Genomic DNA, 12,612 nt, shown 5'->3' with positions numbered 1-12,612 from the left:
GATGGCCATATTACTGCAAAGAAAATAGCTGAGGGCCAAACCCCCCCAGCACTGGCCAGCCCCCCAAAATACTCCCCCACAGCATGACCTGCCCCGTGGAAACAAACCCTCCTTCCCCAGTGCTGCCCCACCGAAACAGCAGTATTGAACCTTGGTAATATGTTATAGCGGGCCCCTAAGGTAGTATAATTAAGATAAAAGAAAAATGTCTGTTTGCTAGAAGTAGAATAAGATCTTCCCCTAACTTTGTAATCAATTGCTCTGTTGAATGAATGAGGTGTGAATGAGGAAGGCATAGAAGGCAGGCACCTCCAGACAGCTGCAACCCTTGGAGAGGGAATGGGAGCCAGACCAGATCAGTAGAACAGGTCAGCCACTGACTCCTCGCTCACCTCCTCAGCCCTCCACCACTGCCTGCCCACCTCTTCAGCCCCCCTCCCTCACCTGCCGCTTGCCTACTCACCCCCCGGGGGCCGCAGTGAGCCCACCTACTCACCCCCCCCCCGCGGGCTGCACAGTGAGCCCACGTGGGCTGCATGTTGTGTAGGCCTAGTATAGCTCTTGATAGCTACATTAAACAGTAAGTGAACACTTCTCACAGGCACTATGGAAGTAAGTACATCTTAGGAAGAATCATGTTGGTGAGCAGGGAATGGGAGGGAGTTCTACACACAGGGGGAAATATGGAAAAAGAGTTATCGAAATGGGAGGAGGAGGACACCAATGGGACATTGAGCCAGTAGCATCCTTGATGGAACAGAAAGGGAGATGGGAAACATGAGAGGAGCCAGGGAGGCATGGGACACTGAACACAAAGCTACATGTTTGGACTGGATATGTGTGGTGAAGGGAAGATGGGGTGGCATCAAATGAGGGGAACATACTCCAACTGGGCAGGTGGGGAAGATGACTTCAGCAGCTGTGTTTTAGGTAGACTGAAGGATGGCAAATACAAGTAAAGGGGATGTTTAGAGAGCATGAGGTAGCAATGATGAAGGCAAGCACTGAGAAGGGCCTGGGCAAGTAGGTGGGCAGTTAGGTCAGAAGGATCAGATTTCTGGTGATGTGGAGGAAGAAATAGCAGGAGGGGAGTAAATATCAAAGTGTAGTAGCAGCCTAGGGCTTTTGCGCTTTGAGCACATTTAACTTCTTGATGTCTTTATTCTTTGCAGTGACTGTTCCGAGAGTCTATTTTCAGTGGAGTAATGTGATGTTATGCCCACTTACACTTCATTTGCATTACACTCCAGGCACTAGAGCACAAATAGGCAGACACTAAGTGGTCATGGAGCGCCATCTAGTGAAAATACATGTTTTATCTGACTTCACACACTCACTAGTGGGTAGTACGCATAGGTTGAGGACGGGACACAGAATCTATATTTTAAATCTAGACAAAGAGCGATTTTTCTGAACATTCTTGGGTCACACCTGGTCATGGGTTTTTAAGCAGATTCCCTCTTGACAAGAATGAGTTCTGCTTAAGAGCTGACAGCAAAACATGCACCCTTGCATGGATGGATTTATACAGCACTGGCGGTGCTTCATTTTCATGTGGCCCAGCATTTAGGGCAGGGGAGTGAGTTCCATTCCTGGCTCTGCTCAGACTCACTGTGTAAGCCAGGATGTGTCACTTCACCTTAGCTTATTCTTCTGTAAAAGGCAGATAATGACTCTCACCTGCCAACGGGGGAAAGCTCTGTTAATTGATTGCTTTAAAAAGGCTTTAAGGGCTTGATCCTACTCTACTGAAGTCAAAGGAACTTTCATTATTGACTGCAATGGGAACAGGTCAAGCTTCTGATAAAACAGGCTGCATTCATTTACCTCCCTCAATAGAGTTCTCTTTGTACATACAAAACAAACCAGCATAGTACTTTGATTACAGTACTATGCAATATAAAGTCAAATTAGGGGAAGAAAGATGGTCATGTGGTAAAGCCACTGACTTAGGACTCAAGGACAAAGCCCAGCTCTCCGGTCTCTGCCACTGATTCCTTCTGACCATGGACCATTCAACCTCTGTGCATCAGTTCCCCATCTATACAATGGGGACTATACTTGCTTAGCTCACAGGGAGGTTTGAGAATTAATGGAGGGGAAGTGCTGAGATTATTTATTTAGATTTCATGCCAAAATAAAAAAAAAGTTCCCATTGCAGAGCATTCAGTCAAAGCTCTAGCAATCCTTGATAAGAGATTTAGGTCATGATTTTTAAAACTGACCACCAATTTTGGGTACCAAAATTGAGACATGTTAAAGGGTCGGATTTTCAGAATGGGTCCTCTGCACGTGCTGGAAAAAAATGTCAGGCGCCTTTAAAATGTCTCAAGTTAAGCACCCAAAATTAAGCACCATGTCACTAGGGACTCTTTAAAAAATCCTGGCCTTCAAAAACACTCCTATTGGAGTTACAAAATTTGGGATAACAATTTCAAAAGCACCTAAGTGACTTAGGAGTCAACATCTCAGTGAAAGTCAATGGAATTTAAGCATGTAGGAAGCTATGGGACTTAGGCCTTTAGGAGTTAGAAGCCTAAGGCCATGGCTACGCTAGAGAGTTGCAGCGCTGGTGAGGGGGTTACAGCGCTGCAACTTAGGATGTGGCCACACTTGCAAAGCACGGCCAGCGTGCAACTCCCTGGTTGCAGCGCTGGCTGTACACCCAGTCGAGCCTCGGGTGTAGCGATTCCAGCGCTGGTGATCCAGCGCTGGTCAGCAAGTGTGGACCCCACCAGCGCTTTTATTGACCTCCGGGTATAAGGAGGTATCCCAGCATACCTTTTAAGCCTCTCTGGTAATCCTGCACACTCCACTGCCCTGGGCTCAGCTGACCCCACCTTTAAATACCCCGGGAATTTTAAAAATCCCTTTCCTGTTTGCTCAGCCAGGTGTGGAGTGCAATCAATCAGCGACCATGCCTGCGCTCCAGCCGGAGAAATTATGATACCTATGGGGAGATATCAAAGTCCTTGCTGCTAAGGGGCCATGAACGGGACGCGTTGCAGTGCAGGGTAAAAATTAAGGAGCTGCGCAGTGCTTACTGCAAAGCCCGTGAGGGAAATCGCCGCTCAGGAGCTGCCCCCACAACCTGCCGTTTTTACAAGGAGCTGGATGCCATATTGGGTGTGACCCCACTGCCAATCCTAGGAGCACAATGGAGAGTTCAGAGCAGGGAGAAGTGGGGGAGGGTGTAGAGGAAGCCGAGAGTGAGGCTACTGGGGTGGAGGGAGACACCCTGGAGTCCCAGGAGGCATGCAGCCAGGAGCTCTTCTCAAGCCAGGAGGAGGCTAGCCAGTCGCAGCAGCGGGAAGTTGCTGGTGAAGAAGCAGCAGAGGAGCGTGCTCGGGGTAAGCAGATTTTTATGTTTTGGGAGAGGAGGGTTTGGGTTATGGCTGCCTGCATGCATACCTAAACGTGGAATAGCCCATTGATTTGCTCTATCACTCACATCTCTGTAATCGGCCTCGGTAATCTCTTGAAAAGTTGCAGCCAGAGCGTGGGCAGTGTGCTTTCGCAAGTTTATAGGGAGAGCCACCGTGGTCCTTGTCCCGGTCAGGCTAACTCATCTGATCCACTGTGCAGCGAGGGGTGGGGGGGACCATGGCTGCACACAGGCAAGCTGCATAGGGGCCAGGGTGGAAGCCACATTGCTGTAGAAGACCCTCCCTCTCTTCCCAGGTAACACGCAGCAGTGATATATCTGGCAGTAGGAAACCCTGTTGAGAATTTAGGGATACTTGAGTGCAGGGCGCCAGGTTCACGGTCTCCCCCTCCCCCCGCCAGCAGGTCGCGAGCACCGCGTTGCGTTCCAGTCTCCCCACCCCCTTCCAGCAGGTCGCCAGCACCGCGGTGCGTTCCAGTCTCCCCACCCCCCTGCCAGCAGGTAGCCAGCACAGCGGTGCGTTCCGGTCTCCCCACCGCCCTTCCAGCAGGTCGCCAGCACAGCGGTGCGTTCCCCCCCCCCACCAGCAGGCCGGCAGTTCCGCATTCCCTCCCCCCCCCCCAGCTCGCCAGCTTCATGTTCCCTACTGTCCCCTGTGCAGGCCACCAGCTACCTCCTCTACCCAGTGCAGATAAACCCCAGTGAGCCATCAGTTAGTTCCCCCTCCGAGGTGAAGTCGGGGCAGAAACACTCACCTCATTGCTCGCCATGCCTTCGCTTCCCTGGCCTCTCTGTGTTATGTTAGGTATGTGGGAATGATGCTACAAAAAGTCTACAAACTCCTTCACTGTGTGATAATAAACAATGTAGCCTCTGTGTATTACATGTTTCTATCTATGTTTTTTTTAGTGACCTTGACTAATGCAGCCGGATCACCAGCCTCATGGCGGTTGCAGAACTTGAGAAAAAAATCCGCGAAAATCAAAAGAAGAATTGATCAAAGCAGTTATGAATCACTGCAACAGAGAAAGTAGGAAGACGCAGGAATGGAGAGAGAAAATGTATGAGTGGAGGCAAACACAAAGCAGGAGAAAGGAATTGGCTACCAAAAAAACCTCAAAGCACATGAAAGAGTCAGTTTGGCGAGCCAGGAGGCTTATCGAGTTTCTCGTAGCCATGCAGGCAGATCTGTACTGTGGTAACCCACAACCCTCCCAAAGCTCTCTTTCTTGTTCTCCAGTATTTGCACAAAACACCTTTCTCCAGCAGCCAGTTTCTTATTACCCTCAGCTGCCCCAAACACCTGTACGATCACCTACCAGCCCTGATAACTACAATCCTTACCCTGTGCACTCCACCCCCATTACTCTGCAGCATAGTAATCCTGAAGTGCAGCAGACATTGAACAGCAATCCAAACAGGACATATTCAAACCTCTGAATGTACAGTCCATAACCTAACCCCCCCGGCCTTTTATGTACTGTACTTTGAATAAAGGATTTTATGGCTTTTAAAATACTTTTTATTATTGCAGAATGTGGTAAATACTGTACCCCAAGGTAGAAAGGAGCACAGCAAAGGCACCAAACATTACTGTTGGCTCTCAGCATCAAATTGCTCCCTTAAGGCATCCCTAATCCTTGAAGCCCTTTCCTGGGCCTCTCTAGTAGCCCTGCTCTCTGGCTGTGCAAATTCAGCCTCTAGGTGTCGAACCTCGGAGGTCCATTCCTCACTGAATCTTTCACCCTTCCCTTCACAAATATTATGGAGGATACAGCATGCGGATATTACAGCGGAGATGCTGCTTTCCCCCAAATCTAGCTTCCCATAAAGACACCTCCAGCGGGCTTTCAAATGGCCAAAAGCACACTCCACAGTCATTCTGCACCGGCTCAGCCTGTAGTTGAACCGGTCCTTGCTCCTGTCAAGCTTCCCTGTATACGGTTTCATGAGCCAAGGCATTAACGGGTAAGCGGGGTCTCCAAGGATCACAATGGGCATTTCGACATCCCCTACTGTGATCTTGCGGTCTGGGAAAAAAGTCCCGGCCATCAGCTTCCTGAACAGGGCACTGTTCCGAAAGATGCGTGCATCATGCACCTTTCCAGGCCATCCTGAGTAAATGTCAGTGAAACGCCCACGGTGATCCATAAGCACTTGGAGAACCACGGAGAAAAACCCCTTGCGATTAACGTACTCTGATGCCAGGTGGGGTGGTGACAGAATAGGAATGTGTGTCCCATCTATTGCCCCTCCACAGTTAGGGAAACCCATTTGTGCAAAGCCATCCACAATGTCCTGCACGTTCCCCAGAGTCACGGTTCTTCTTAGCAGGGTGCGATTAATGGCTGTGCAAACTTGCATCAGCACCATTCCAACGGTGGACTTTCCCACTCCAAACTGGTTCGCCACCGATCGGTAGCTGTCTGGAGTTGCCAGCTTCCAGATTGCAATAGCCACCCGCTTCTCCACTGGCAGGGCAGCTCTCAATCTCCTGTCCCTGCGCCGCAGGGTAGGGGCGAGCTCAGCACACAGTCCCATGAAAGTGGCTTTTCTCATCCGAAAGTTCTGCAGCCACTGCTCGTCATCCCAGGCTTGCAGAACGATGTGATCCCACCACTCAGTGCTGGTTTCCCGAGCCCAAAGGCGCCTTTCCACGGTGCTGAGCACGTCTGTTACTGCCACAAGCAATTGAGTGTCTTGAGCGTCAGGCGAATCAATATCATCATCATCTGACTCCTCACTGTCACTTTGCAGCTGAAGGAATAGCTCCACTGCCATGCGTGATGTGCTGGCAACATTCATCAGCAAGGTCCTCAGCAGCTCAGGCTCCATTTGTAACAGAAATCTCTGAAATCGCGCTGCAGACTCACAATGCCGCCAAACTGCTTGGAATGTGTAGCAAAGCACCACGGGGCGTTGGAACAGGATGCAGAAAGACCTGCACACTTCCTTCCCCTTTCCACAAGCCACAGCGCCAAAATGGAACGAGGTGCTCTGTGGGATAGCTGCCCACAATGCACCACTCCCAACAGCGCTGCAAGTGCTGCAAATGTGGCCACACTGCAGTGCTGGTAGCTGTCAGTGTGATCACACTGCAGCGCTGGCCCTACACAGCTGTACGAACACAGCTGTAACTACCAGTGCTGCAGAACTGTAAGTGTAGCCATGGCCTAAGTCATTTAGCACTTCTGAAAGTTTTACTCATAAATAGTAAGAATAATCCCATTCAAATTCTTGATTTGTGTAACAAATGTCACTAGGTATTTGCCCAGTGGCAGACACTGAATTATGCTGACCTTTGATATTGGACCCCACCACTTACATCAATTATAACACAGAACCCCTTCCTTGTTTCCTTACATCAAAAGTGCAAAAAACTCTGATTTCTTTAGGCTTCTTGGGCATGTGTCCAACAGCTGCTGTGCCCAATCTTTGAAACAGAATATGTTCTGGGGTTCTGTTCAACCTACTGGCGCTAGAGTTTAGGATGAGTGCTCATCGTTAACTTCCCAGGCCAGGATCCAACTTCAATAGAGCTGTGCATCTTACAACCCCAACGGAGTCAGCCTTGAAAGCACTGTGAAGTCAGCATGTTGAGACCTGGCATGAAATGGAATGTAGTTTTGATGAGGTTCTGAGGAAACCACTCCTTAAGGGATTTACTGCAACACAATCTTTGCTGGTGGGATTGGAGCTGGTAACTAAGTCAGGACAAAAAGGGCAAGTAGCACACAGACCCACTACCAACAAATTCTGATCAGTAAGAAAGTAAAGGGAATTATCTTGCTCCCTGGCTATTTACGGACAATACAAGCGTGATCAAGCAAAGGTCCTGAATTCCAGGCTCTCCAGGCTAGTATATGCCCCTGAAATACATAGTGAAGCCAACCTAAGTCCCAGCATAGACAGCGTTAGGTCAACGAAAATATTCTTCTATCACCTCCCAGAGAGGTGGATTTACTACAGCAAAGGAAGAACCCCCTTCTATAGCTGTAGTATGTTTCTACACTACAGTGGCACACCTGCACACTGTGGATGAACCACTGTCGAGTTTCTAGTGTGGATGTACTTAGAGTTCATGCCCAGAGGCAGAAACTGGTTCCAAGGCAGCAGTGTGCCTCTCCCTCTTTGGCTAGTGCACAGAGAAGCACTGAAACATTCTGCAGGCAAGAGCATCCAGCCCATTCAGCCTTTGAGGATAGTGGGAAGAAGTATCAAAACAAGGAGAGCAAAAAAAAACCAACCCCAAAAAAATAAAATAGGGATCTTAGAAAAATTCTCCCTTTCTCCAAAAAGAGGAAATCTCTACTGTCTAGGACAAAGAACAGATTCCCTCCTAATATTTCACTGTGCCTTACCTTTGTTTTGGGTGTAGTACAGTGATCTAAGCATACAACTGGGAGCCAGGAGCTCTTGAGCTCTATATTCAGCTATGAACCATGACTCCCTTCCATTACATTGGACAGACAGAATTACATCACGTTGGAGCGAGGTTAGGAATGAAGTATTTCAGAGGCCAGTCTGAACTGCCCCTGCAATGTACATTCAGATACAGATGTATTTTTGCAGCTGAACACAATCCTTTTGTGGGATATTTTCTTTACTATTTTCAAATGTCATTGGGGGGTACGAAAATGGAACATAGTTGTTTGTTTCAACAGCAAGTGTAAACATCCTCCTCCATACTATGTTGCTATCCAGTTATCTATATCTATGTAGGCAGCTAATATAATTACTTGATACCTTTTTTGATGAGATTTAGTTTGGTTGATAAAGGTAGTAGTGTTGACACAATATACTTAGAATTATTTAAGGCATTTGACTTGGTACCATGTGAATTTTGATTTAAAATATTACTAGATCAATTTTTAAATGAACATGGCACACATTAAATGGATTAAAAACCAGCTAATTGATAGGTCTCAAAATGTAATGGTAAACAAGGAATCATCGACAAGCAGTTGCGTTTCCAGAGCGGACCCACAAGAATCAGTTCTTGACCCTATGCCATTTAACATCATCATCAATGTCTGGGAGAAAACATAAAATCACCACTGATAAAGTTTGCAGATGACACAAATAGGTGGAGTGGTAAATAAAGAGAATACAGTATTTGGCACTAGTGCAACTGCTGCTGGAATACTGTGTCCAGGACTGGTGCTCACAAGTCAAGAAATTGACTTTATTTCTCTGCACCTCAGCTCCCCATCTGTAAAACTGGGATACTTCCTTTGTCTTGTCTACTTGAATTAAAGATTCTCCAAAGAAGATATTCCATCTGTCTGTATGGTGCCTCGTACAACATTTCAGTGATTTTGGCTGGGGCCTCTAGTTGCTACTGAGATACAAAGGACAAGGAACAGTACTTAATGATTTCTATGGTTAGGAAATCCTGATTTACACTTCCTATACACTATATATCACACACGTGTGAGAGTGATCTCAGTTTTTTTTTATGTTTTTCTAAACTGAAAGGAGTAGGAGGATGTTTGTAGTAGGTTTCTAATCCTCGTGTACTCTATATTCATTTTTGCGTATTCCTGATATAAAGATTTCTCTGAAGTTTAAATATCCTTCACAGGTCAAAATTCTTCTGTGACTAATTATCATGTAAAAGTTTACATGCACCAAATCTACCGTGGTTTTCAAGTATTGATTTCTCTCTTCTTGCTGGCACAAAAGATTTCTGCTATGCAAGAGAGGGGAAGAGGCAAAACTGATTTAGACCCATCTAGTACTTCTCTTCATGTATATTGGCTGACCAAACCCCTTCATGAATTGTTGACTTGTATCTTAGTAAAGGCTCCCAGCAATCAAGATGTAAGGTCACTTGCTCAGGTTGGTACAATCTGTGTGGTTTTTCTCTTTTGTCTTAATCCAGCGTGGCAGCATTCAAAGAGATGTCCTAATTTTTATTACTCAGATTTTCAGACTGTTGCTTAGTCAGGACCATCCCTCAAAATCTCTGACTTGAGAAGACCTTCTGTGAGGAGTTAAGTCAACCCTTGAGAACAATCTTTTCAAATGTTTTGCTGGTACTTCAATATCGAAATAAGAACTGAGTATTTGCAGCCAGTTGAGGCAGAGAAAGTCTGTGCTGCTTTTCAGCTCAGACTTTGAAATGTTGAAGTTTCCACATTTAATCAGGTGATATATCCTGGAGAGGTATGAAAAACACCACCACCTCTTCCCCTCCCTCATCCAAATATATTTGATTAAGTAATAGAAGTAAGTTTCACTTTGACTTCTCAGTAACATGCCTTTACACGGTAGCATTAGACTTGAGACACCATCTGAGATCACTTAGGGACTATTAAATCCTTTCTAATCAATGCCTCCTGGTTCCTTGAGGGTTTTCAGCACTTTGTCTATGTGAAGTCCATAATCATTAGTCAATGTTAAGCTGGGCCCAGTCTTATTGTGACTATATGGAAGAAGGAACTTACTTCCTGAAGTAAAATTGCAGTGGGATCTTCACAAAGAGTTACTTTTGACTACTGAAGCTAGTTTGTGTTTCACTATTGTATATTAACACACAATATAAAAAATTCCCTCCAATAAAAACTAACAGGAGACTCCAGAACCAGCATTACCTTCCAGCTATATACACAAGTGAGCTAACAGAATGCACACACAAAAATTAGGCCAATTACATCCCTTTGTGTTTTTCCATACATCAAGGTGTATCCAGAAAACACTTTACATTTCTCTTATATCTGTAAATGAGATTTGTTTTAAATACAAAGTACTATCTCATTTAAGTTGTATTTACTACAGATGAGTGCATATCTTTCAGTAAAGACACTGATGGATCCAGAGTTCAATGTATTTTGAAGGTATTAAAAACACCTATCATTGTTATAATTAAGTCCTCCTCCACAAACTAAATTATAATTAAATGAAACGTTACAAAAAAAGCCAAAGGTGTAACTGATAATTTGGCTTAAGAACTGTTTCATTAAAGATAAAAGTTAATCCTTAACCCACCTCATCTTATGTATTTAGGTATTTTAAAACTATCTGCTGTCTGGAGACTCTTATCTGTCATCTGTTGCAATACTTTGACACTTAGGCCCCAATTCAGCAAGGCACTTTTACATTGTAAGATCTTTAGGGCAAGGTCCATCTCTCTGTTGTATTCAGTGATGCCTAGCAGAATGGGGGCCTGGTGCATTACTGGAGGTCCGATGTGCTACTTCAATACAAATAACAAACGTTAAGAGGAATACAAGAAGTCCCACTGATTTGAATGAGGCTACTAATATGCTTAAAATTAAGGATGTACTTAAGTACCATTCTGAATTGGGGCTCTAACTGCCCTCCCCCGCCTCAATGTTTGCAAACTACCAGAAGAGTTGGTAAATTGACAATAAATCATAACAGCTCTTTCATACAAAAAAAGCATTTATTCTGTTATTTATTGGATATACTATAGACTTCACAAGTTTGCCATGCTAAGTCATTATTACACTCATAGTATTAAAGAGATTACACACAATATTTCATATTACTGCTCTCTCTTCTCTCTCTCTTTTTTTCAAATAATACTTCCTGCCCGCCTAACATTGCCAAGGAGATTCATTTCAGTTTGGAACAATTTTTGACAGTCAAGTCATCAGTGTTTGGTGACAGTCATTTAGCTTTTAACTACTGAATAGTGGAGCTAGAAAAGAATGGCTAAATCCTGCTCACCTTACCTAGGCAATTAGTCCCCCTCAAAATCCATGGGACTTTTGCACGAGTAAGGAAAAACCAGTTACCTATCTTTTGTAACTGATGTTCTTCAAGACGTGTTGCTCATGTCCATTCCATGTTGGGTGTGCGCACGCCATCTGCACTGTTGCTGGAGATTTTCCCCTCCCAGTAGTATCTGTAGGACCGGTTCTAGCACTCTCTGGAGGCCCGCACTCATGTGCCAGTATAAAGGGGCGCTGCCGGCCCTGTGCCCCTCTAGTTCCTTCTTGCTGTCAACTCTGACGGTGGGACAGAAGGGCGGGTCTTGGAATAGACATGAGCAACACATCTCAAAAAACAGTTATGAAAGATAGGTAGTTGTTTTTTGACTGCTTGCTCATGTCCATTCCATTTTAGGTGACTCGCAAGCAGCGTCCTTCGCGGTGGTCTAGGAATTCACTGGTGCACGGATTGCAGCACAGCTCTCCTGAAACTGGCGTTGAGGCCTGAGGTGTTTTCTCAAGGCTGCCAGTGTACAGAGGCCCAGGGACTACAACATAGCTCTGGAGTCTTTAAGGCCATGCAGCTTTACATCCATCTGGTCCGAGAACAGTGAGGACCCTTTTAATGGAAGGTCCTGCTCCAACTGCTGCACCTCCTGCAACAGCCCCAAAGACTGTAGCCATGAACCGCGCCTCATAGTGACTGCCAACGCCATCAACTTGGCTGCCGAGTCTGCTGCATCTAAGGCAGCTTGGAGGGAGGTTCTGGCCACCATCTTTCTTTCCAAGATGGTTGAGAATTCCTGCCACATGTCTTGGGCCAGGGAGTCTTTAAATCGGGCCAAGGAGTCCCAACACCAAAATCATATCGCCCAGCAGTACCTGCTGGTTCGTGATGTGGAGTTGGAGGCTTACAGTAGAATAAACCTTTCTACCAAAAAGGTCTAAGTGCTTTGCCTCTTTATTTTTTGGGGTAGCACTGGCCTGGCCTGGCCCTGCCTATCTCCCTCATTGGCCGTGGCGACCACCAGAGAGCCCGTGGGTGGGTGGGAGGGAGTACATGTATTCAAACCGTTTTGCCGGCACGTAATAATTCTTTTCTGTCCTTGTAGATGTTAGGGGAAGAGATGAGGGAGTCTGCCAAAGCACCTTTACCAGATTAAGTACCCCTGATCCATAGGCAGCACCATCTTGGCAGGAGTTGTAGACACCAGAACATAAAAAATGGGGTCTGTTGACTGAGCTCTTCTGCCTTCCAGGCCCAGGTTGGCAGCCATCCTCTTGAGGAGCCCCTGGTGGGCTCAAAGGTCATCAGGAAGCATGGAGGAGAAGGGGCCAGGTCTTCAGCCTCCCCTGGGTCCCTCTCAACTGTGGCTGCCGTGGGGGTTTCGGTACCATAGTCTGATTCTGGTACCGAGACAGGGTTGTAGCCCATTGCTCAGAGGTCACCACAGATGAGATGTGTGAAAACTGTCCCAGTACCGCCGGGATTCTAGTACTGCCACTGGACTGGCCACTGCCCTGGAGGCCATGGGCCCGTCAATGGAC

The sequence above is a fragment of the Gopherus flavomarginatus genome, chromosome 3 (assembly GCF_025201925.1).
Source record: "Gopherus flavomarginatus isolate rGopFla2 chromosome 3, rGopFla2.mat.asm, whole genome shotgun sequence".
Lineage (NCBI taxonomy): Eukaryota > Metazoa > Chordata > Testudines > Testudinidae > Gopherus > Gopherus flavomarginatus.
The sequence above is the reverse complement of the archived record's forward strand: the minus strand, read 5'-3'. Positions refer to the sequence as shown.